This window comes from Lactuca saligna, chromosome 8 (genome assembly GCF_052625555.1).
Source record: "Lactuca saligna cultivar CGN05327 chromosome 8, ASM5262555v1, whole genome shotgun sequence".
NCBI lineage: Eukaryota > Viridiplantae > Streptophyta > Magnoliopsida > Asterales > Asteraceae > Lactuca > Lactuca saligna.
In genome coordinates, this window is record NC_136424.1 from 116,058,128 (window position 1) to 116,068,853 (window position 10,726).

Sequence of the window (10,726 nt, forward strand, 5' to 3'; positions counted from 1 at the left end):
TATTCGAGATCCAGAGAGTAGCATGGGGAGCATTTGAGAGAGCTTCTTGGATTACTGAGATCGGAAAGGCTTTATGTCAAATTCTCCAAGTGTGATTTCTGGTTACGAGAGGTCCAGTTCCTAGGACACCTCGTTAATCAGCATGGGATTTTGGTTGATCTGATCAAGATTGAGGCAGCTATGAGATGGGAGGTGTCGAGATCCCCCACCGAGATCAGGAGTTTTCTGGAATTGGCCGGCTACTATCGGAGATATCTCCAAAATTGTCGTTTCCCTCACCAGGTTGACCCAGAAGGGCATCACTTTTACTTGGGGTCCCGAGCAGCAGACCTCATTTGAGACTCTTCGCCAGCGGTTATTCGAAGCCCTGATGTTAGCTCTTCCCAAGGGAATGGAGGAATTCATGGTTTATTGTGATGCATCTATATCCGGGTTGGGTGCGGTGCTAATGCAGAGAGGGCACGTGATAGCATACGCATCGTGGCAGTTGAAGCCTCATGAGACGAGATATCCCACCCACGATCTAAGCTGGGGGCGGTGGTGTTCACCCTCAAGATCTGGCGCCACTTTTTGTATGGGGTTCGGTGTACCATATACACGGACCACAAGATCCTGAAGTATCTCATGGATCAGCCCAACCTAATTATATATCAGAGGAGATGGTTGGATGTGGTGAAAGACTATGACTATGAGATCCTGTATCATCCGGGAAAGGCTAACATGGTAGCCAACGCCCTGAGTCGTGGAGCAGAGAGTGCCCTGATTCAAGATGTGTGTATGAGGATGATAGTGATGAATCCAGTCTTGGATACCATTCGAGAGGCCCAAACAGAGGTCGTGAAACCAGAGAACCGCAAGAGGGAGCGGGTGATTGGGCAGGTTTCCGAGTTTGTGACGGATAGCCGAGGACTTATGACTTTCCGAGGGTAGATTTGGGTGCCCTATACGGGTAGAGCTCGACATATACTGATGGAGGAGATGCATAAATCGAGGTTCTCGATCCATCCCAGGGCCACTAAGATGTATTCAGACTTGAAGAGAGACTATTGGTGGCCATGTATGAAGAGGGATTTTGCTTGGGTAGTCGAGAGGTGCTTGACCTGCCGCCAGTCAATGCAGAGCACCAGCATCCACATGGTCCATTGCAGCCTCTTGAGATTCCCCATTGGAAGCGGGAACAGATCTCGATGGACTTTATCACCAAGTTTCCGAGGACTGCGCAAGGGGTTGACGCAATTTGGATGATTGTGGACTGACTGACGAAGAGTGCTCACTTCCTTGCTATTAGTGAGAGCTCTTCTGCAGAGAGATTGGCTGAGATCTATGTGAGAGAAGTGGTAGTGCGACATGGAGTGCTGGTCTCGATAGTGTCGGATCGAGATGTGCTTTTACTTCTAAGTTTTGGAAGAAGTTTCATGAGGAGTTGGGAACACGCTTGCATTTCAGTACTGCATATCACCCACAGATAAATGGGCAGAGCGAGCGGACGATTCAGACACTTGAGGACATGTTGCATGCATGTGTCATGGACTTTAGAGGAAGTTCGAACACCTACATACCACTGCTTGAGTTTTCCTACAACAACAGCTATCATTTTTGTATTGGTATGCCTCCCTTTGAGTTTCTGTACGGGAGAAGGTGTTAGACCCACAATTGCTGGGGAGAAATGGGACAGAGAGTGATGGGTGGCACGAAGATAGTGCTGAAGATGTTCAAGCAGATTCAACAGGTCAGACAGAGGTTACTAACGGCACAGAGTCGCCAGAAGAGTTATGCGGACAAGCGACGATTTGAGCTAGAATTCTAGGTCGGAGATTTTGTGCTCCTTAAGGTATCCCTATGAAAAGGGATGATATGATTTAGGAAGCGGGGTAAGCTGGGACCCCGATACATCGATCCTTTCAGAGTGACCGCCAGAGTGGGTAGAGTAGCATACCGATTGGACCTACTTGCGGAGTCGAATCGGATCCATAACACTTTCCACATGTCGCATTTGAGGAAGTGTGTAGCCGATGAGACGACAGTGGTACCACTAGAGGACATTCCAGTAGATGCAAGCCTGAATTATATTGAGAGGCCGATAGCGATCTTGGATCGAAAGGTGAAGGTTCTGAGAAACAATGAAGTGTCCCTGGTCCAGGTTCAGTGGCAGCATCAGAGAGGGTCCGATTTGACTTAGCAGCTGGAGTTAGAGATGCAGGAGCGGAATCTTGAGCTGTTTGCTGAGCATGACTTCGAAGGCAAAGTCTAATTCTAGTGGGGGTGAATTGTAACATCCAGATTCCCAGGAGAAGGTTTTCAAGCAAGGAGCAGAAGAAGGTTGTTAGATATGTCAATATTTATCCAAGGGCTTCTGCTAGAGGTATCAAGTTCGAACCCTTCTCTCTTGTTTGAGTAGATCTATCATTTTGAAGATTAGGGCTTCTTTTCTTTATATTTTGGGACTTTGAGGATTTGGGGTTCATGAGGAGCCTTGAACTCCAGATCTGGACCTTAGGAGGTCCCTAGCATCTAAAGGTTCCTACTTTATTTAGCCTTGGGGGAAATTTATGAGTTAAAAGCCCATTTAGATAATGTTATTGGCATGTCATGCCCAAAATGCCATGCATGCACGTAAATGCCATGCATCCCAATTAGCTGGATCATGCGAGATCTCAGCAAGTTAGGGGTTAACTCGACGAGCTGAAATTCATGAGATGGTCGAGAATCGACGAGTTGTGCATGCGCACTCGGCGAGTCTGGTTAAATTTTGACTCTTGAATAGAGTTTGATTCCTGTTGACTTTAAGGTTTGGTTAAAATGAGTAATGGAGGTCAGGGAAGGGTAAAATGGTCTTTTACCCATTTCTAGGACTAAGAGTGTAAGAGAGATCAATGAATGGTGTAGTAGAGTGTGAGGAGAGTATTAATTAGAGATATTATCCTTGTGATAGGCGGAGGCTAGATCAAGGATTCCGAGCACGAAATTTTACTAGCTAACTTCAAGGTGAGTCTTCTCACTATACTTTACCTAGAGTGGTAATTATGTGTGGCCAGAGGGTCTTATGTGTTTACTTGAGTTATGCATGTTATGTGTGATATGAATTGTGTACTATATTATGTGATACTTATACCGGACCGGAGGGTCCAACAAACTATGAGGCCGAAGGGTCCTCACTTGGACCAGACCAGAGGATCCAACGAGCTGTGGGACTGGAGGGTCCCACAAAGACACATTGACCAGAGGTCTTCCAGAGTTATAGCCTCGAGTGGATAATTATTTGTGCATGGTATTTTTGGGAACTCACTAAGCTTTATGCTTACCGTGTTATGTGTTATGTGTTTCAGGTACTTCCAAGGATCGCGAGAAGACACCGACGTGATTGTACACACGTGTTCGAGATTATGTTGAGGATTCTGGGATTTGACTTTTGTGGTGGATTTATGGTGACTTTGAGACACTTATGATTTTTATGAAATATAATATATGAGTTTTATGTGATTTAAAAATGAAAAATTGGTTTGAAAAATTACGTCGTTACAAAACCAGATTCCTTGTACCGCGAGTAGTTAAAAGATATAATAATAATAATTTATATTTTTTAATACTTAGCACATATATGTTTTATAGGTTCATAATAACAACTTATGACTGTAAATATAAGTTACACAGAAAGCAGAATAGTGTAGCTTAACTTACCGGGTTTTTAACGAAACCGCGAAATTACGCAGGCAGAACTCCGACTCTAAAAACTTCTTTCATCGGATTTTTGACGATCCGGAGTTTCTCTATCTCATCCTAAAAATGGAGGAATTGAAAAAGAAAGAGAGAAGGATTCTAGAGAGAGTTTAGAGGAATGGTGTAATAAAATATGAAGAATTCATCATTTATTTATAGGCGTTTCATCATAGAGTAAGCCCAAAGTTTCGTTTGTATCTTCCGTGTACGAACTTTGTTTTGTACGTTCTTTATATCCACGCGTTGGAATTTACAAGTACTAAAACTTTCATTTAGACCCCGTCAGTTAATTCTCATTCTATCTGAGAGTTACAAATATGTGTCGAATTTATCGCGCTCGAAGAGTGTGGACTAAGTTTCGTCCATATCTTTAACATACGAGCTCTATTACGGACGTTCTTTATATCCACATGTTGGTATTGACGAGTAATACGAATTTCATTTAGACTCCATAGGCTAATTTTCATTCTATCTCAGATTTACAAATTTGTATCGAATTTGCCACGCTCGAAGAGTAAGCACTAAGTTTCGTCCATATCTTTCGCATACGAGCTCTGTTTTCGATTGTTTTTATCATTGAGCTCCTATTAACGATATCTTCAATTCTTGTTTAGATTGTTTTGGCTAAAAATCGACCAATATAAAATTCAATTTCCGAGATGTGCACTGTTATGCTAAATCTTAGAAAAATCATAACTTCCTCATACGAAGTCAGATTTGGACTTTTTTTATGCACACTCTCGGTTTAACGTATATTACTACTTTGTTTAGATATCTAAGGCTAATAGGTATTTCATTGTATATTCACATTTTATGATTCTCGGTGTCATGTCGGTTTTGCCGCAAAACTTCGACATATCATAACTTCTTCGTTATTAGTCGGATTTCAAATTTCTTTATATGTATAAAATCCATGTGACATATACTATAACTTTTGTTAAGATTATTTATCCTAAATAATATTCTATCAAAAACTCATTTTTGATGTTTATTGTTTCTAAATTAACTAGCCCGAAATTTGCGGGCGTTACAGATCGTCTTTTTGGAAATATAACTATCCGACTTGTATTTTAGATTGTGAACTCCTCTAATAACCTGCGCCCATAGTTGGGAGATGTAGACTCTGAGGCGCCACCACCATTTTAAAAATAACGATAAATTAAGAGCCTTCATAGAGCAGACACCCAGCCCACCTACCACCCTAAGTGCAACCATCTTTTCCCAAGCTACCCAATGTATTTTCTTTTTTTCAATGCCTCCTCCCCAAAGTAATTTTTTCCAAATACTTTCGAGAGTGTTTAAGACCTCGGTTGGAGCCACAAACAAACGAGAAATAATAAGTTTGGAGATTTCACAGAACTGCTTGTAAGAGTGTTAATCTACCTCCAAAGAAGAGAGTTTTGGATTTCCAAGAACATAGTTTGGAATGAAAATTATCGATTATTGTCTTCAACAGCTTCTTTATATTCATGTTTCTACCGATCGGAACTCCAAGACATGTGAAAGATACACTAGTCGGTTCACATCCAAGTGGGATGACCCCATCTAGCGACCTCCTGTGAACTAACCCCAATATTATAGACTTTTGATTTATAAAAATTGACTTTAAGCCCCATTGATACATAAATGCACCTGAGTACCCTTGCAACGGTTTTTATATTGCTTTTTCTCCACTCTCTTACAAATAACATGGCATTCGAATAGAATATGTGAGAAATAATTAGTTCTTCATGCAAGATCTTGATGCCTTGAAAAAAACCTTTTTTCACATGTTTGTTTCATTGCCACATTTAATCCTTCCATTGCAATTATGAATAGGAGGGGGTGCCACATTTAATATTTTCATATTATTTTCTATTACTACCAATACGGGAAGAGGAGTCAAAAATCGAGAACATAAAACTATTTGTAAAATCTTAAATGGACTTAAATACTATGAAAATGACTGTGACCAACAGAAAATTAAAAGATTTATAATTGTTGAACTTGTTCGGTGAAATCATAACATGTAAGAATACACTATTAAATAAGAACAATCATTACATGTTATGGTAGACCAATAACATACATAGCTAATAATTAATAAGAATATTGGTTTCAACCAAGACCGGTCGTAACCGATTTAACCCTAGATAAAATAAAAAATAAGGATGCTGATAATTTTTTTTAGTAAATGAGGGTTGATCCAAATAAAGTAATAAACTACTTGATAATGTTTTTATTAGAGGAGGGTTGAGCTAAATAAAGTAATAAACTAACAAATGTATATAATAAAAAATAGAAATCGACTTATCAGTGTAATTATCTTTTCGTTTTGTTTATATCAGGTTAACTTTGTTTTTTATACACATATAGATAACGAAGTTGTTGGCGGTGTTCGCATATGACCATTATCACTAGCTGTAGCAAGTTACAACTAGTAATAATGATCATATGTTAAACACTTCCAACAAATTTGTTACGTAGATGTGTACCAACAAAGAAACAAAACAAAACAAAAACAAAGTTAAATAAATGTGAACAAAACGAAAACATAATTATTCAATTTTCCTTTTTTTATTAAGGCGGTTGATCATGAAGTTTACAATATTAATAGATTCATTCAAATTTTCTTAAAACAATATTTAAAACCATTTATAAACGTTTAAATTGGTCATACCATGTTGAAAGCCATTTTTATAACATATTTATCAAATAGCTCTATATGTGTACAACAAAAGAAATGTTAGTGGTATAGATAAAAACCACTTCTATTTTTTGTATTTTAAATTCCTATAATAAATGAAGCAAACTTCATTAAAGATGGTGTTGGTCTTCATGTTCGGTACTTTTATTCATCAGTAAATTTTAATTTTATATTTAATATCTTAAAAATAAATGTAACACCCCGGATTCCCATGTATTATTTTTATTCTTTTATTTTTGGGTGATTGTGAGGGACTCGGCGAGTTGGAGTCTAAACTCGCCGAGTAGGATCGCGGTTTTGTGCGCGGGTTCGCATCTGGACTCGGCGAGTCCACGCTGTTTAATGAAACCCTAATTTCCAGGGTTTGAGACCTATTTAAAGGGGCTTATGTCCATCATTTGCGACCACCAACCCCAGAGAGAAACCCTAAAGAGCTTTTGAGCGTTTTGGGAGAGAGAAGAGGCCATTGTTGACTTTTGAAGCTTGGTTTGGCAAGGAAAAGGAGATTCCAGCTAAGAGGAGGCAAGGGAGGTGGACATCCTTCGATTTTGGAGCTCAGAGCATCATTTTGGAGGTATATTTTGGCTTCCTTTTCTATTGTTATGATGAACATGGGGGTTTAGGGTTTCTTGACCCCTTTGTTGGTTAGATTTGATGTCCATTTCATCCATATTTGTGATGAAGCTTGAGATGGGATCCATAGAGGTCCAGAGAAGCTTTATTCCTTAAGCTTTATGAGGATTCATGGGAGTTTTGACCTAGAGTTATGAGATATGGGGCTAAAACATCATTTAGGAGCAAATAGTTGTTGTTTAAGCACTAAGGTTTGGACTTTACGTGATTATCATGCTAGGGGAGGCCAGATCTATGATTGTATGGAACAGATATGACCTCAGAAGTGAGTTTGAGTTTATGCATGGCATGGACTCGCCGAGTCTGAAGAATAGAATCGACGAGTAGCATGAAGTTTGCCCGTAACCACTCAACGAGTGGTCTTGTCGAGTTGAGGGGTCGACTCAGTGAGTCAGGGAGAGTCAGGGGGGGGACTGAGTCAAGCCGGAACTCACCGAGTTGTTATTGAGACTCGGCGAGTTGATTCGTGATGGCCCCGCGATTTATGCCAGGTGAAACTCGTCGAGTCAGAGAAGTACTCGACGTGTCAAGAGAGTATCCAAGGGAGTCAGTGGACACGTATAGACTCGCCGAGTCGCCCTAGTGCACTTGCCGAGTCAGGTCAAAGTTGACCGTTGACCTTGTTGACCTTTAGGGTTAAGTTCAGTTGTATTTATAAGTGTATTACTTTGTGTGATTAGGCGGAGGCTAGATCACATTTATTCCGAGACAGATATTTACCGAGATACGCGAGGTGAGTCTTCTCACTATACTTTACCTTGTGTAGGTAAATTGAGTTATGTGATACAATGTATTATATATATTGTCGTTGCACTGCATTCTTCTATGTGATTTATGTTGTGCATGCTTGCAGAGTTAGAACCTGAGGGTTCACAGAGTTTGGGTGCACGGACCCACAGAGTTATAGCCTCGAGTGGCTAATATGTGTTATATGTGGTATTTTGGGGAACTCACTAAGCTTTGTGCTTACAGTGTTTTGTGTTATGTGTTTCAGGTACTAGTGAGGATCGTGGGAAGGCGCCGGCTTGATCAGTACACACACGGGATTTTTATGCTATGAGATCTTGGGATTGTTATATATTATAAATTGAGTTTCAAACAATGATGTTTTTATGATTTACAAACGAATTATGTTTTTATAAATGCGAAAAATTGTTTTGGAAATTTACAGTGTTACAAGTTGGTATCAGAGTCTTGTTTTGAGGGATTCGGGTACACCTTCGGGAGTATTTGAACTGAAACTGAGGATTTGGAAAATATTTTCAAAAGAGAACCAAATTTTTTAAAAGAAGTAATAGATTTTTAGAGAAACACAAAGTAGAGACATGTGCACGATCAATCAGCGCCCGAACGGTGATTTCCCAAAATACCCTTATGTTATATGTTTATGAGATTGATATGATGTATCCTCTTGCTAGAGTGGGCTAGGTATTCCTATTAGGACTAGGGTGTCATGATTTGTGATGCCTTAGCCTAGGGGAAGGTAAGCTGCTATGAGATGCTTGAGAGTGAGTAGGTAGCAGTGAGGAGCTATGAGAGATCTATAGAGAGTGGATTATGCATAATAGAGTACTTGGGACTTGGGATCCTAAGAGAAGGACTTGGGCTGTACACTGATACGGTGCAGACAGTAGTATTGGACCCGTACTACTGAAAACACTGGGGCGGTGTACAATTCAAGTAAGAATCTTCGGCATGCCAGATATCAAGGAGGGATGCGTTATCGAGTGCGAGTATGCTCGAATGAATTTCTAATATATCGTATGTTGTATTTTAGAGGTAGATCATGGTGAGGACACGACTTATGCCAGAGAGCAGTGAGACTAGTGATGAGGAGATCCGTCGGATCATCCATGAGGAGGTGGCTGCAGCCATCAGGGTAGAGATACCAGAGATGTTCGGGTCTATTAAGACCACAATGATTGAGACTTTTGACGAGCGTTATGCCACTCTTTCTGAGGCTGCTGTCGCAGTGACCACTGTAGTCGTTGCTGCTGCTAGGCCGCAAGGGGGTGACTCGTTGTTGTTCATGGAGTTCAGCAACACGAAGCCACCAGAGTTTGATGGGACGCAGGATCCGATTGCAGCGATGAGATGGGTATCTGACATTGAGGGATGTTTCTATACTTGCTCGTGTCCAGAGCACTTGAGGGTTCAGTTTGCGCTAAACCAGCTTCGCCTAGGGGCGAAGGACTGGTGGAAGTTCACGACATCACACTATTCTCCAGCAGAGCTTGCTGCGGTGACCTGGTAGAGGTTCACCAACATGTTTCGTGATGAGTACGTTCCCTCGGTGGAACGAGATCGGTTGGCACAGGAGTTTTTGACCCTCAAGCAGGGTACGGAGTCTGTTACGGCTATTACCAGGATGTTTCATGAGAGGGAAATGTTCTGCCCTGAACACATGTCTATTGAGCATGCACGAATGAGCCATTATTTGAGTATTTTGAGGAGAGACATTCGGGAGTTCGTGGTGAACTTCTCGTACCGGACATTTGCCGAGCTTCAGGAAAATGCTTGGAAGAGGGAGATCGAGCTAGAGACTCAGGCGAGGGAGGAGGCAGAGTCTCAGGGGAGGAATCGGCGAACGGCACAGTCTCAGCCGGCAGCCAAGCGGGTCAGGCCCGTTGATCCCAGAACAGGGAGCCAGAAGGTCCTCACTTGTGGGAAGTGCGGCAAGGGTCATGATGGAGTTTAGAGCGGGATCTTACTATAAGTGTGGCAAGGAGGGGCATATGGCCAAGGACTGCCCGAAGGGGTTTGCAGTGTGTTTTCACTGCAACCAGACCGGACACCGGAAGGCAGGGTGTCCGCTGTTGCGAGGGACTACCCAGGGAGCACCACATGGATCTGCCTCTGCTGCTATCAGAGCTACTGAGAGCCGGCCAGTGAAGGTCGAGGTACCGAAGGCGCGAGGGAGAGCCTTCCAGTTGACCGCGGAGGAGGTCCGCGCAGCGCCTGATGTCGTGGCTGGTATGTATTCTTTCATGTTTAAGATTTTATGCTTATATATGATATGCGTAGGTACTTTTCTTGTGAATTCTATACCTGCTTTGGTGTTATTTGATTCGGGTGCGAGTCGATCTTTTATATCGTTGGCTTTCAGTCAGCACATCAGCATTAGTCGAGAGGCGTTGAGTCGACCTCTGAGAGTTTCCATCGCCGGCGAGAGAGCAGTATATGCTACAGAGGTGATTCGAGGATGTGTACTTGAGATTTTCGGTGTAGAGTTTCCTATTGATTTGGTCCTGATTGCGATGGGGACGTCTGTGTCATCGTAGGCATGGATTGGTTGAGTAGATTTGGAACAGTTATCGACTGCGAGCGAAAGCTGGTGACTATACGAGACCCAAGTGGGGGAGTTCTTACTGTGTACGGTGAGGGTACCCGTCCCGATTCAGCATTTTGTTCAGCTGCTAGGGCGAGGCAAAGTCTACAGCAGGACTGTAGTGGTTTTGTAGCATATGTGACGAATGCGAGGGTTGGTGCAGGGAGACCGAGTGCGGTTGAGGAGGTCCCGATAGTGTGTGAATTCCCGGATGTTTTCCCTGAGGATTTACCGGGTGTGCCTCCCAAGAGGCAGGTGGAGTTTCGCATTGATTTGATTCCGGGGGCAGCACCTATCGCCAAGGCGCCCTATCGCCTTGCACCTCCTGAGATGCAGGAGTTATCCTCGTAGCTTCAGGAGCT